A 6000-nucleotide genomic window follows, 5' to 3' on the forward strand; every position below is an offset into this window, starting at 1 on the left:
CCTTTTTCTTTTTGTACTGAGGATGGAACCCAGGGGCTTTCTACCTCTGAGCCACACCCATCCCCAGCCCTATTTTACTTTTTATTTTGAAACAGGGGCTCACTAGGTGGCCGAGGGGCTCACTAAGCTGCTGAGGCTGGGCTCGAACCTGTGATCCTCCTGTTTCAGCCTCCCAAGAACGGAGATCACAAGGGCACACCGCCACGCCTGGCTCCCTTCCTTCCTCCCCCCACCTCTTGTTTTTTTTTCTTTCATGGTACTGAAGATTGAACCTGCGGGCGTTCTACTTCTGACCTCTACCCTCAGTCCTATTTATTTATTTATTTATTTATGTATTTATGTGTTTATTTATGTGGGTCTGGGGACGGAACCCAGGGGCATTTGACCTCCGAGCTATACCCTCGGCCCTATTTTTTATTCTTCATTTTGAAACAGGGTCTCTCTAAGTTGCGGAGGGCCTCCCTAAGTAGCTGAGGCTGTCTGTGACCATGATCCTCCCGTCTCAGCCTCCCGAATGCTGGGATGACAAGCGTGCGCCACCATGCCCGGCTCTATTTTTTATTTTTAAAACTTTATTTATTGGTACTAAGAATTCAGCCCAGAGGCATTCCATATCTGAGCTATACTTCTAACCTTATTATTATTATTATTATTATTATTATTATTATTAATGTTTGTGGTCCTGGAGATGGAACCCAGGGGCATTCTATCTTCAAGCTACCAGCCCTATTTTTTATTCTTTATTTGGAAACAGGGTCTCACTAAGTAGTAGCTGAGGCTGGCCGCGAACCTGCAATCCTCCTATGTCAGCCTCCCGAATGCTGGGATTTCAAGCGTGCGCCACCACGCCTGCTTAATTTACCCTTTATGGCCTGCGACCTCTAAGCTACAATCTGGCCACACTGACTCCTCGCCACCAGGTCCCGGGGCCTCTGCCTGCGTGTTCCCTGTGGACGGCCACTGTCTGTCTCCTTTCCTGGGCGGGAGCTGATGTGGTACAGAGCACCTACTGTGTGTACTAGAGCACCTACTGTGTGCGGTCCTTGAGCACCTGCTGTGTGTACTAGAGCACCTACTGTGTGCAGTCCTTGAGCATCTGCTGTGTGTACTAGAGCACCTACTGTGTGCAGTCCTTGGCCACGAACACTCGGAACACTGCATCTGTCCCAGTCAGTGGCTAAAGGCTGTGTCTGTCCCAACCAGTGGGATTCCCTGGACGGGGAATCAAAATATATGTTATAAAAGAAAATTGAAAGCCGGGTGTGGTGGCGCACGCTTGTAATGCATTTGGGAGGCTGAGACAGGAGGATGGCGGTCATGACAGCCTCAGCTACTACTCAGTGAGGCCCTTTGTAGCTCAGTGAGACCCTGTTGCAAAATAAAAGATAAAAAATAGGGCTGGGGGTATAGCTCAGAGGTAGACTGTCCCTGGATTGCGTCCCCAGTACCGCAGAAAATAAAAATAAAAATAAAATAAATAGCTGGGTGTGGTGGCACATGCTTGTAATCCCAGTATTTGGGAGGCTGAGACAGGAGGACCGCAGTTCACAGACAGCCTCAGCTACTTAGTGAGGCCCTCTGCAACTTAGTGAGACCCTGTTTCAAAAATAAAGAATAAGGACTGGGAGTATAGCTCAGAGGTAGAATGCCCCTGGGTTCTATCCCCAGTACCACAAAAAAGAAAAATGTTTTAAAAAATTTAAAAAATAAAAAAAATATGCCAAGTTTGGTGGCACACGCTTGTTATCCAGGTACTTGGGAGGCTGAGACAGGAGAATCACAGGTTTGCAGCCGGGCCAGCCCCAGCTACTTAGTCCCTCCAAAATTTCGTGAGATCCTGTTTCAAAATAAAAAATAAAGCCAGGCGTGGTGGCACAGACTTGTCATCCCCGCGCTTGGGAGGCTGAGACAGGAGGATCGCAAGGTTCGACGCCAGCCACAGCTACTTAGTGAGGCTCTCAGCAACTTAGTGAGACCCTGTTTCCAAATAAAGTATGAAATAGGAGCCGGGCGTGGTGGCGCACTCTTGTAATCCCAGGATTCGGGAGGCTGAGACCAGAGGATCATGGTTCGCGGACATCCTCAGCTACTTAGTGAGGCCCTCTGCAACTCAGTGGGACCCTGTTTCAAAATAAAGAATAAAAAATTGGGCAGGGGGTGTAGCTCAGAAGTCAAATAAATGCCTCTGGGTTCTACCCCCAGACCCGCAAAAATAAATAAATAAATAAATAAATAAATAAATAAGGCTGGGAGTATAGCTCAGAGACAGAAAGCCTCTGGGTTTCACCCCCCAGTGCCACAGAAATACATAAATAAAAATAAGTAAATAAATAAATAAAACATCAGACTGGGGATGTAACTCAGAGGTAGAATGACCCTGGGTTTAATCCCCAGCACTGCAATAAATAAATAAATAAAGTTAAAACTAAAAACAGAAAATTGAACAGGTGAGCACCAACAATGCAGTGGGCAGCTCTGGCCCTGGTTCCTAGCAGAGCCCCAGCCGGCCTCCTGGGCCTGGTTCCGGGATGGCCCTTGAAGGCTCCTCGCCCCGGTCTGGTCCTGGAGGCTCTGGAACCAGCCACCTGCGTTCAAACCCCGGCTCTGCCACCTGCTAGCGGGGTGACCTTGGACGGGTCACCTCCCTTCTCCGTGTCTGGGTTTCTTCTTCCATAAAACAAAGCCGGGTCTGTCCTTCTTCTCGGGGGTGGGGTAAGGATTAAGCAATCTCCCATCGGGTGTCCAGAACAGTGCTCACAATTGCTTGTCGAAAGGGAAAATCTTAAACTCATTAAAGTCAACAGCGTTTATTTTGAGCAATTATAAACAAAACAGAACACAGCAACACAGAAAGAAAGAAAGAATGAAAGAAAGAAAGATTGGTGAATTGGGCAGAGTCGGAGAACTCCCACCAAAAAACACCCGGTCTGGGAAACAGAAGTGCGGGACAGCGCCGGCCTGATCGGTTACGGCTTAGTTGGTTAATTGGTTCCAGAGGTTTCTGGAGTGAACGAAGCCCGGCTCTGGTGGCCAAACTCCATGTTGGTTTGGTCTGTTGGGCTTGGTTTAGGTGTGGAAGCCAAATCCACGGCCTCGCACAAGTTTTTTTTTTTTTTTTTTTCCAGTACTAGAGGCACTCGACCTCCGAGCTGCACCCCCAGCCCTATTTTTTATTCTTTATTTTGAAACCAGGTCTCACTGAGTTGCAGAGGGCCTCACCAAGTAGCTGAGGCTGGCCGCGAACCGCGATCCTCCTGTCTCAGCCTCCCGGATGCTGGGATTACGAGTGTGCACCCCAGCCCTATTTTTATTTATTTATTTTTTGTGGCACTGGGGATGGGACCCAGGGACATTCTACCTCCAAACTCTACCCCCGGCCCTACTTTTTATTTTTTATTTGGAAACAGGGTCTCACTAAATCGCAGAGGGCCTCACTATGTAGCTGAGGCTGGCTGTGAACCCACATCCTCCCGTTTCAGCCTCCCGAGTACTGGGATTATAAGCCTGTGCTACCAGGCCCGGCTCACAAGTTTTCTTTAATATAAATATCATGATTGTTCTCCGATGGGTGAGATATCTTCAACACGGTTTTTATCCTTCTCCGTGAAAGCAATGGTTGGCTGCCCTTCAATATTAATTCTCCCTTAATCTGGAAGAGTAAGATCCTGATTTTTATCTGGTTTATTGTCCAGCCTCCCCCAGGGCTAAACGAGGTCACACGTCTATAAATGAAAGCAGAAGTGTGGTAGAAAGTAGGCAGCCAGGCCCTCCTGTCTCAGCCTCCTAAATGCTGGGATGACAGGGCGAGGCCCTGTTGTAAAATAAAAAGAAAGCCTGGCGAGGTGGCGGCGCACGCTTGTAATCCCAGCATTTGGAGGCTGAGACAGGAGGATCCGGGTACGCGGACAGCCTCAGCTACTTAGGCCCTCTGCAACTCAGTGAGACCCTGTTTCCAAATAAAGAATAAAATATAGGGCAGGGGGTGTAGCTTGGAGGCTGAATGCCCCTGGGTTCCATTCCCAGACCCTCAAAAAAAAAAAAAAAAAAAAAACCCTGAAGGCTAGTCCTAATCTCTTCTTTCAGGACATGCCAGCTAATTTTAGCACCAGGCTACAAAAAAGGAAAATAATAAATAAAAAAAAGAGGATCAGTCATCAGAACGTATAATAAGCTTTGTTCAAGGTCAGAGACTTTTGGAGTGCACATCTAAGGAAAAAAATAAAAGGGAGAAATGAGAGAGAGAATATGAAACTATAAGGTGTCAATTCTATTTTGCTTATGAAATTAATTTTAAAAGTGTTTAATGAGCCGGCCGTGGTGGCGCAGGCTTGTAGTCCCCGCGCTTGGGAGGCTGAGACAGGAGGATCGCACGGGTTCGAAGCCAGCCTCAGCTACTTAGTGAGGCTCTCAGCAACTTAGTGAGACGCTGTTTCCAAATAAAGTATAAAATAGGTCTGGGAGTATAGCCCGGAGGTAGAAAGCCTCTGGGTTCCACCCTCAGTACCGAAAAAAAAAACCAAAACCCAAAACTTCAACTTATATCCATGAAGTATTTTTCATTGTTTGTTGCTTTTGGTGCTGTGGATGGAGTCTGGGGGCCTCCAGGAGGCTTGTTGTGTGCTGTTTTTTGTTTTTTTCCGTGTGTGTGTGTGTGTGTGTGTGTGTGTGTGTTTCCGGGGATGGAACCCAGGGACCTTCTACCTTCAAGCTACACCCTAGCTCTAATTTTTGTTTTGTTTTGTTTTTCTTTTTCTTTTTCTTTTTTTGGTGGTACTGGGGTTCCTGGAATCCCTTCTCCCTCCGGGCTACACTCCCAGACCTATTTTATATTTTTGAAACAGGGTCTCTTATTCGAACCTGCGCGATCCTCCTGTCTCCGCCTCCCAAGCGTGGGGCTCACAAGCCTGCGCCACCACGCCCGGCTAATTTATTTTTTATTTTTTATTTTATTTTATTTTTTTGGTGGTACTGGGGTTCCTGGAAGCCCTTCTACCTCCGGGCTACACTCCCAGACCTATTTTTACATTTTTATTTGGAAACAGGGTCTCCTAAGCCAGCGCGCACGGCTGGCTTCGAACCTGCGCGATCCTCCTGTCTCTGCCTCCCAAGCGCGGGGATGACAAGCGTGCGCCACCACGCCCGGCTTATTTTTTATTTTGAAACAAGCTCTTGCTAAGTTACTGAGGCTGGCTTCAAACCCGCGATCCTCCTGTCTCGGCCTCCCAAGGACTGAGATTGCGGGCCTGCGCCACCATACCCAGTATCAGGAGGGAGTTTTGAAGGGAACTCATCCCAGCGGAGAACATCTGGGCAGGGGAGAGGGTGTGGTCCCCTCAACCCCGCTTCCTGTGAGAGGGGCAGACCTGCGCCAGGAGGAGAGACTTTGGGGGAGCAGCTGAGACCCAGGGCCCCCTCCTGGAGGGACTGCTTGGAAGACCGGGCTGCCTGGGGTGGCGGGGCAGGGAGGAGGCCTGTGCAGTCTTTTCTTTGGCAGGCACGGACGTGTTGTTGTCCCTTGAGGCCCAGGGTGCTGTGGATATCAGGTTAGGTTGGATCAAGGCCCATCCTTGTGACTTCACTTCACCTTAATTGCCTCTTTAAAGGCTCTATTTCCAAATAAAGTTTTATTCTGCAGTACTGGGGGTCAGGGCTTTGACATAAATTTGGGGGGAGTCAATTCAGACCATAATAAGCACCCCGGCCGTGCCAGGCAACTCTTTTTTTGTGTGTGTGCATCTGGGGATGGAACTCAAGGGCATTCTACCTCTGAGCTATACCCCCAGCCCTGTTTTATTTTTATTTATTTATATTTTTTTTGCGGTTCTGAGGATGGGACCCAGGGGCATTCTACCTCCCTGCCCTATTTTTTATTCTTTATTCAAAATAAAATATACAACCGGGCGTGGTGGCGCACGCTTGTAATCCCAGCATTCGGGAGGCTGAGGACAGGAGGATCGCGGTTCGTGGCCAGCCTCAGCTGCTTAGTGAGGCCCTCCACAA

This window comes from Muscardinus avellanarius (genome assembly GCF_963383645.1).
Source record: "Muscardinus avellanarius genome assembly, chromosome: 16".
In the NCBI taxonomy this organism is placed as follows: domain Eukaryota; kingdom Metazoa; phylum Chordata; class Mammalia; order Rodentia; family Gliridae; genus Muscardinus; species Muscardinus avellanarius.